This window comes from Podarcis vaucheri (genome assembly GCF_965113315.1).
Source record: "Podarcis vaucheri genome assembly, chromosome: 11".
Taxonomy (NCBI): Eukaryota; Metazoa; Chordata; class Lepidosauria; order Squamata; family Lacertidae; genus Podarcis; species Podarcis vaucheri.
In genome coordinates, this window is record NC_138749.1 from 22,936,240 (window position 1) to 22,946,686 (window position 10,447).

Consider the following 10,447-nt stretch of genomic DNA (forward strand, 5'->3'; position numbering starts at 1 on the left):
GACATGGAATTCTGGTCTAGAAATGGAACCACTAAACAATTATGTCTCGTACACCCAACTTCTTCAGCCAGCTCACAAAGTTTTGATGACCAGTTGTGTCAAAAGATGCTGAGAGATCCAAAAGCTCTAACAGAATCTCACTTCCTCTGTCAGGCTCTGGATTAGGGGTGGGCAACCTGTAACCTTCCAGGTGTTGCTGCAATACAACTTGTATCATCTCTGACCATTGGTTATACTGGCTGGAACTGATGTGAGTTGGCCAACATCTGGAGGGGCACTGGTTTTCCATTTCTGTTCTAGATGGAGATTATTCATTCCAAAGTGCTGCAATGGGTTATATCAGTTGTCCCCCCCCCCACCCATGTGGCCCTGCATCTCCCCTCCAGAGAGTTGGGAGAATCCCTAGAACAGATGGGGGGCATGCAGCAGGAGAGGGAGGAGAAGTTCTATTTCACATGTGGAAGTCCTTGCATGAATGGGGATACAACACTATGTGTCCAGTTTAAGACTGATTGCTCATCCACATTATGCTTGTCCCATACTTTCTAGGCATCGGTCCAAGAGTTTTGTTTGCCCTGCTGCTTTCTCCAAGAAAACCCAAATGGGTTTTATACAGATTGATGTTTGTGCCGATACAGGGGTCAACCATCCTCACACTCTTACCACCACTTCTCTCTTGGCTTTTTTGTGCCAGTGACAAGTTGCAGAACGCATCTCACAAAATGGCCCCATGGAGACCCATGTCACATAGGCAGGCGTAGCTGGTGAAAGGGCCAGTGTGGTGTAGTGGTTAAGAGTGGTAGACTCGTAATCTAGTGAACAGGGTTCGTGTCTCTGCTCCTCCAAATGCAGCTGCTGGGTGACCTTGGGCTACTCACACTTCTTTGAAGTCTCTCAGCCCCACTCACCTCACAGAGTGTTTGTTGTGGGGGAGGAAAGGAAAGGAGAATGTTAGCCGCTTTGAGACTCAAATCCAAACTCTCCTTCTTCTTCCCAAGAAGAGAACAGAAGAAGAGACAGGTCAGCATCTGATACGTGAAGAAAGCCACAGCCTGAGACAATAAATGGACATATGATGGGGTTGACATATTTTGAAGACCAAAAAAGAAGACACATTTGCTGACTTCTGCCTTTAACTACGGATTGCTTATGATGACTCTCCTTTTACATATCCATGAAAAAGACGGCATGTCCTGGGAAAAGAGGACATGTGTCATATGAAAGCACAGTCGCTTGACCCATTCTCTCTAGTCCCTTTTGTGGACCAACAAACGAGCATGTTACCCTGAAAGTATACTTGATGGAGCTTCATTTTTATATGGAAAATGATAAACCAAAAGAAGCTCTATTTATCATCTCTTCTTCCACCTCCCCCTGCCAAATAACTTGTAATTATATTTCATACTACTACAACCAAAAAACAAAGTATTCCATAATCAGAGCAGCAATTAAGTTACATAGTAATTGGTAGGTGATGTGAAGCTTAGAATGGGCGAGCCCCATTATGAAATCAAGTCTGCCATATGTTTAAGAGGTACCAGTCTGTTTCTTAAATGCTTGGAATGTGTGAGACATTTATTCCTATGGGATACTAACTGAATGCATAAGCAAGACAGATTAAAGGAAGTAACAAAGCTGCAGATGCATTGAATATGAGGTGTCCATGTTAATGCGCATAAATGTATTAACCTGCCAACTGTTCCATGCTGAATTCATATTCATACCGTGATTGTGTGAATTTTGCTGGGAAAATCAAGGGGAGTAAGTGGACGCAGGAGTGCTGTGCATCAGCTATATGCTATTCTGAAAGAAACTGACTTGTTAAATTCAGTTTGCTGTATGGCACATAGAGGTATTTACAGAATACTTTGCAACAGGGAGTGTAAAAAGATACAATTCCACAGGAAAGGGCAACTAAGAGCTTTGTGGCACCTTCAAAGGGTAGCGCACTTACACAGCAGTATGAGCTTTGGTAGTTAAAAGCCACAGAACTATATGAAAGTTCACGCCGCACACACAAAAATGTTAGCCTTCAACCTCTTTTCTGCAGGATTTGCACCTTTTAAATTTCCTGTTTCAAAGCAACATTCCCTCCACGACAATTCTCCGCTCCCGTGAGAATCAATATGATATTTATTCATTAAAAAATATTATTATACTGCCAGCTCATATTAAATATCAAGGGGTACAATAAATCATAAAGCAATACAAAACATGAACACATGTACTTAGAATAACCTTCTGCACACAGGGAAGGAATTGAGCAGAGGAGCAAGCTGAATTTTCACTGTCCTGGCAGGCTCTGAATGTGCTTGTTTCGGGCGGGGGGGGGGGAGACTGTGTAGACCTAATGAGGGAAAATTGAAGGACCCCCTAGATCAGCCTACGCCAAACTGCTGCCCTCCAGATGTTTTGGACTGTTGGTAGGTCCAAAGCCAATCATCTGGTGGAGCCTTGTTAGTCATCTCCCATGGACCAGAAGCGCAATTCATGTCAATGAAGAGCTGTGCCTTCTGTACAGTCGGCCCAGCTCTACAGAACTCTCTCCCAGTAGAAATCAGCCAGGGACTATCCCTGCTACATTTCGGACGCCTGGTTAAAGCCATTTTATTCCAGGGCGCCTTTGCACCACAAATGCTGCACCGGTGTTTTAATCCTCCGGAGTTTAATTTATAGTTTCCGTTTTGTATATTTTCTGTATGTATTTTATGAGCCGCTTTGGGACCCAGATGGTGAAAAGAGGGTTATTCATTTTAAAAATAAAAAAGAATAAATTAAAAACAAACCTGTACCAGCCCCGCCTCCCAGCACAGAGGGGTGGGGACTTTCCTGCCCTCAGGACCCCAGCAGCTTTCCACTTTGTAATTTTGAACAGAACAAAGCCACGCCATGACGTCGTATCATTCCCAGGGGCATTATTTTGTGGGGTGGGGGCAGGTGATGGCAGCCCCTTTTGGCCAATTACAGGTGAGGATAGGGAGGAGGAGGGACGTGTTTTGGGGATGTGAGTTGGTGATTAATGTTGTTAAGAACAAAGGGAGCAGCCTCATACTGAGTTGGATCACAGGTCAGTATTGACTATACTGGCTGGCAGAAATTCTCCAGGATTTCGGACAGGTACCTTTCCCAGCCCTATAGAGAGATGCCAAGGATTAAACCCAGGACCTGCTGCATGCAAAGCAACTTCTCTTCCAATGAGCAATTTGATAAAATGCAGCAGATACACGGGGATGCGGGTGGCGCTGTGGGTTAAACCACAGAGCCTAGGGCTTGCCGATCAGAAGGTCGGCAGTTCAAATGCCTGCGACGGGGTGAGCATCTGTTGTTTGGTCCCAGCTCCTGCCAACCTAGCAGTTCAAAAGCACGTCAAAGTGCAAGTAGATAAATAGGTACCACTCCGTCCAGAAGGTAAATGGCGTTTCCGTGCATTGCTCTGGTTTGCCAGAAGCGGCTTAGTCATGCTGGCCACATGACCCGGAAAAACTGTCTGTGGACAAATGCTTTCTCCCTCGACCTATAGAACGAGATGAACACACAACCCCAGAGCTGTCCACAACTGGACCTGATGGTCAGGGGTCCCTTTACCTTTACCTTTACAGCAGACAGATAGGTAAGTTTTCCAAAGTCTCGGATTGGCTCAGAAAAATTGTTTGGATTTTTTATTTCCCCAGAAGAGTTCAGAGAATTTCAGAGTTAATCCGAGGCAACTTTGGGAGAGCTTGCCCATTTCAAAAGCCGACTGAAACATGTTATTCAATCAAAAACCCATGCCCAGCATTAAGCTGGGGCTGGGTTTCCAGTTTTATAGTTGTCTAAATATATTCAACCTTTGGCCAATACTTGATGTTACAGATATCCCAAGCATTTGGGGGTGGGGAAAGAGAGAGAAAGGCAGTAAAGTGTAAATGGGATCTTGCGTATTTCAGATGACTGATGTTCATGCTGGCAGTCCTGGGAAATCTACACCTCTTACTTAGCTCTTATTTTGGAAAGCTTTGGCTGAAAAGGCTTCAGGTCCCATGAGACTGATATGTAGATGAGACATTAAGAAAGACTAGAATGCCTTGTTATTACCTCCCCACATGCGACTAACCAGCACAATGGCCTGGGAATACCATTCATTCACCAGTTTGGGTTGCTATTGAATTCATCCTCTTGTTCCAGGTCTTCACATTGAAAAGCCATCACGGCAGAACCTTGTGGGCATTCAAGGAGAAGGAAATCCGGACACTGAAGTGCTAATTGTGATGGAAGATTCTGAATCCAGGGAACTGACGGACAAATCAAAATGAAGTTAGGATCCAAATCAGTGGTGTCCGTCCCCCCCCCCCCATCCCTGTACTCACGCGCACACATTTCCTGTCTCATTTTAGAGACGTTAAAAAGAATAGATCGTGTCAAAGGAAACTGTGATGAACACGGAGCAGGAAACATGTTGCTAATTTTAATACTGTCATTCTTAAATACATAGCAACAGGTCTATGAGAACTGAATCCTTATTTCAGAGACATTGGTTAAATTGTTAAATTGACAATGATTAAATGTTAAATTGTCAACTTTTGCTGTTAATTCTACTTCATCCATTAGATATAATTAAGAAATATGGTTTTGTTGATGATGCTTTGAATGTGTTGTTGGCAGAACTTTACATGGTTGCACGGCATCGTGTTTCAGCAATAGGAAATCCATTTTCCTCCCAAATGCAATTTTGTAAACCGTGACCACCTTCTTCTTTTTCCTCCTCCTCCTCCTCATCTTCCTTCTCTTCTTCACTATCGTACTCTGAGCTTTGCATATTATCCATTTTTAAAAGAATGTTTCATGAGCATTCCCCAATCTGGTGCCCGCCAGCTATCTTGGGCTACATTCTCAGAACCTCAAGCCAGGATGGCCATTGGTCATGAGGAATTTAAAGGATGGGTAGACCAAGCTGCCCAGCACTGCTTGGATTATTGCCAATACAACAGAAGGACCAACCAGCGGGCAGTTTGTCCGGGGTCCTTTCAAAAGTGAAGCTGGTCCTGGATCAAGATGCATGGAGGCCAAGACGTACATGAACACAACATGTGAGACTGCAGGATATGTTTACTACTTGCACCAGGGATAAGGAACTGTGGACCTCTAGTTGTTGAATGACAACAATTCCCATCATTGCTGACTATTGACCATGCTGGCTAGGACTGAAGGAAACTGGAGTCCAACAATATATGGAGAGACATAGGTTCTTCACCCCACGTTCACATGTTATGGCAAGGAGGAGACGTGCCTTGAATTAAAATCTCCATGCTTTAAATTAAAAACCCCATCCCCAGTATAGTGCATGCCTGAATTGGTATTCTGACTCCAGTTCCCATCAATCCCAACAAGCAAAGCCAAGGGTCAGCCCAGAGATATATAGAAGGCACCAGGTTGGGGCAGACTGCCTTAAACCAAAGCTTAGTATTTCAATAAATATTCCGCAGATATTTTAATGTAGCATGTGCATACATGAAAATCATACTACGACTGCTGTGCCATGTGCCCTGGTGAGAATTTGATTAGACTCTGTGTACTGGCATCTCCAGACAGGGCTGAGAAAGACCCTTGTCTGAAACCCTAGACAGCTGCTGTCCATTTCATGACAGCTTCTGTCAATCCTGTAACTCTTTTCTGGGAATTGGTCCCATGGAGTAAATATGCATAGGACTGCACTGGACTTTGCCATTCCAGGATCACAAGATGGCCGTGTCCACACCATACATTTAAAGCACTATGATACCACTTTAAACATTCATGGCTTTCCCCCAAAGAATCCTAAGAGCTGCTGTTTGTTAAGGGTACTGAGAGCTGTTAAGACCCTATTTCCCTCCCAAAGTTCTCTGAAACGGGATTGGATGTTAAGCCACTCTAGAAATTGTACATAAAGGTAAAGGGCCCCCTGACCTTTAGGTCCAGTCATGACCGACTCTAGGGTTGTGGCGCTCGTCTCGCTTTATTGGCCAAGGGAGCTGGCATACAGCCGTGGCCAGCATACATGTGGTCAGCATGACTAAGCCACTTCTGGCGAACCAGCGCACGGTAATGCTGTTTACCTTCCCGCCGGAGCGGTACCGATTTATCTACTTGCACTGTGATGTGCTTTCGAACTGCTAGGTTGGCAGGAGCAGGGACTGAGCGACTGGAGCTCACCCTGTCGCGGGGATTTGAACTGCCGACCTTCTGATCGGCAAGTCCTAGGCTCTGTGGTTTAACCCACAGCACCACCCGTATTGTGAACATAGCCAGTGTCTAAATAAGAGCTAATCATTTTTCTTTAAGTTTTTCTTTATTCTGGGAATGTGTTCATGTGGTGTTTTATACAGCTCCACCGCTTTCTATTTAAATCTTAGCCTATGCTTTTTTGTTTTTTGTTTTGGTAAATGATTAAAAGTATGTAGAATGAAGAATTTTAAAGGGGATTATACTTGTATCTCTTTTGGACTAGAAAACTTTGAACTGAATGTGTCATTAACATGTATACTTCTACAGTTCCAGTATTGCCTAGTTCTATTGCTTTCTCTAGTTAAGTATTATAAAAGAGTATGGGAAACAAGTTTTAGATTAATAAGAATTACCAGAACTACTTGGAGATATAAAAAGATGTATATAAAATAATGAAATTCTAATCTATTTAGCTTGATGCAAATTAAACCACTAATATCATATTGGTTGCAAATCAGCTCAGCTGTTCAAGAAAAATTAAAGCTTCTCTTATCAGATTGTCTAGTTCTCTTCCAAAGATTTGAATAAAAATCATATAGAATATAGATCCCTAAAGCTGCAATTCTAACTCTACTTACCTGGCAATAATCCATTAAATTCAATAGGGCATATGCCTGAATACATATGGTTAGGGTTCCAAACTTACCTTAATTTTTATTTTTTTATTTTTTTGGTGCACTTCTGTCTAGAGCAACAAAATGTCTCTTACATTTGTTACAGAGACATTTGTGGGTACAATTAAATTCAATGGAAGAAAACAAAAATCTAAATTCTGCACCCATAGCTTCCATGTGGTGCATGGAAAAGGCAAGGAAGAATAAGATGTTTAAAGTAATTTTTAAGTTTGCAATATATGAAAACGTCAAACATTGTGTGTGAATATAAATTGATTTATTAGGTTTGCTGTGATTTGTGCTATGGTTTTTAAAAGTACGTTTTGTGAATTGATGGGAGGAATACACAGACACAATAAGGATTACAAGTCTCTTTGATGAACTCTGCCTCATTTAAATCTGATTCTCTCTCTTTGTTACAGAAGAGATTATCTCCCTTAAATGATTATTTCCCTTCTTTTGAAATGTTAACTGAAAGAAAAAATAATTGACAATCTAAAGTGTATAGGACAGTGTAGGAGCGGGTGTGTAAAAATAATACACGCGTAAACAAAATTAGCAAAGGATCAAGTTTTCACTGCGCAAAGACACGCCACTACCACCAAATTTAGAGTGACAGCTCTGGAACAAACAAAAAACAAAAAAAACCAAGCACACACAGCCTCTTTGGAACACAAAATTTAAACTCTTATAAAACAACAGCAACACAAGCAATCCATGGATCCTGATGAGTAATTTAATTTTGGCTTTTAATTTTTCTCATGACATATAAGTGGAAGTATTGACTTTGGGCAGAGAAAGCCTCAATAGACGTGTTACACACACACACACACACACACACACACACACACAGCACATTTGGATTTCTGCTGGAGGTGACATTTTGTGATCTGAACTGTAATGGGTAATTGGAATGTCTTTGTTGCAAAACTTAATAGGATGAAAACACAATTCATAAAAAAGTGTTTCAAAATTAAAGGACGAGCTTCTTAATATATGAAGAAGTTTACATTAAAAAAAAATTGTGCACAAACAAGCAAGCATTTTCATGCATTGTGCATCTCAGAAACAAGAGTTAGGTTTCATTTGACAGGGAATTAATGTCACTTTTGCTTTGCCAGTGCTTCCTGTTAGGGTAAGAAGCCTTTTCTTTCCTATGACAGAATCCTGCAGCTGAATGGTTGATAATGTCAAAGGGCTATTAATATGCTAAGCCTTTTAATGGCATGGGATACCTCCATCCTGTTCTCCCCAGTTTTGCAATAGTCCTTCATCATTTATAATTTTGCTTGAAGAATCTGAACATTTCCAACTAGGCAGAATTTAAGATAAATTATAATTTCTTTTAAAGGCCTGAGTTCTGCTGCATAATGACTTTAATGTTTATTATTCAAATATCAGAACCGTTGTTGTTTGGAAAAAAATGTTTTATCAGGTTTGCCAGATAATATTATTTTTAAACAATAAGGTGGAAATCCCAACGCAGCTACCAAAACAAGAAATTCACATCATCAGCAATTACTTTTGAGACTTCCACCACAATAAGCTAATATAGAGAGGTGCTTTTTATTTTCAAGCTTTAGTGATGTGTCTATTACACGTTATAAAAATTCAGTCAGAAATTCATGATGTTGGAGTACACCTCATTTATCTGAATGGTTTGATGGATATTCAAGTGTTTGGACAGGTGAAAACCCCACTGACAAAGGGCACAATGTGGTTCTAGTTGCCGGCAAGTAAGCTCTAACACAGCACAGTCCAAGGCTGCTCAGACGTAAGCCTCCACAGAGGTCAAGGGGGCTTAATCCTGAGCAAGTCCATATAGGATTGCAGACCAACAGTGCAATCCTATACATGTCCTTTCATCTACAAAGAAATCTACATAGGCCCGGCCCACTGACGGGGCAGGGTGAGGAGCCTGCCTCACCTCACCTTGCCTCCATCACCTGCCCTGTTGTCTCTACCACCAGTGGTAGCGGTTTCTGACGTGATGAAATCTCATAAAATCCCACGGAATGCATGAGATCTCACGAGACTTTGGCGGTATCTTGCCAGAAGCTGCTGCTGGCACTTCACAGATGGGATACCACTGGTGCTGCAGGTAAAAGAGGTGCGACGCCAGCGTTGGGGGTGACAACAAGGGGGCAGGGTGACAATGGGGGAAGCGGCACCTTCCCATTTTGCCCCTTATTCTTCAAATCCCCTCTCCACTTGTCTGCACTTGGCAGCCTTATGGGGTTTCCTGAAAACCATTTGACATCTTCAGCTGGGCTTTCTTGAGAGCCAGTGTGGTTAAGAGCGGTAGACTTGTAATCTGGTGAACCAGGTTCACTTCCCCGCTCCTCCACATGCAGCTGCTGGGTGACCTTGGGCTAATCACACTTCTTGGAAGTCTCTCAGCCCCACTCACCTCACAGAGTGTTTGTTCTGGGGGAGGAAGGGAAAGGAGAATTTTAGCCACTTTGAGACTCCTTCGGGTAGTGATAAAGTGGGATATCAAATCCAAACTCTTCTTCATCATCATAACAATCGTGTACATACAATTGTTGCTGTTTATAAGTATTTCTACATTTAAATAAATCAGTGTGGAACTCTCTCTTTTTTTCATGGTAGAAGGAACAAAATCAGCAACCACTTGGTAGCCAAGCCTCACTGTCTTCCCATGTTTCAATCAAAGTTCAGGGGCAGGTGTGGGGTACAGCTCTCATCAGCCTCACCCTGAATGCTCAATGGCCAGGGTTGGTGGGAGTTGTGATTCAGCAGCATCTGGAGGGCTGGGGGTTCCCCACACCTGTTTAACGGACTGTTGCTGCTTCTTTGCCCTTGAAAACAGGTCACATTAGCAGATAATCGTGTTGGTTGACTTATCTTACAGTCTTCTACTGAGCCTGGTTCAGGGCTGATGTACATTACTCTGAACAAATTGGGTCCAGGATACCTCAGGGATTGCCTGAACCCTTATATTCCAGCTTGATTACTGACAGGGGTGCCAACTTGAATAAAATATTGGGGGGGGGGGCAAGTAAGGCCCACCCTGGTCACTTGGCGTGGTAAATGGACACCCTTTGAAAGGCAATGCTCATTAACTTGGGGGGGGGGGCTTGAGTATTTTATGGGGGGATTGAAGGGACATTGGCCCCTAGGAGTTGGCAATGATCACTGAGATCATCTGCAGGAGCATCTTGGGTCAACCCTTGAGTTGGTGAGGCTTGTTTGACAACAAGAAGAAAATGAGCCTCCAGTGTCATCAGTCCAGACCTGTATAACACCCTGCCATTAGAGATTTAGTGGGTGCTTTCTGTGCCAACTTTCAAACACCTGCAGAAAACCTTTCAGCCAGGCCAATGCAGGCAATTGAGGGTGTCCTATACCTCCTGTGGTTGGTGGTTGGAGCCCACCCAGGGACAGCTGAGGGCAGATTCCTGCATTGCAGGGGGTTCGACTAAATGACCTGCAAGATCCCTTCCAACTCTACAATTCCATGATTCTACATCCTCTACAATGGGCTATTGATGTTCGTTTTTAATTTCTATTTCCTTTTAATGTGTTTTTAACTTTTTATTAATTCATTGTTTGGTTGTATGTTTTTATAT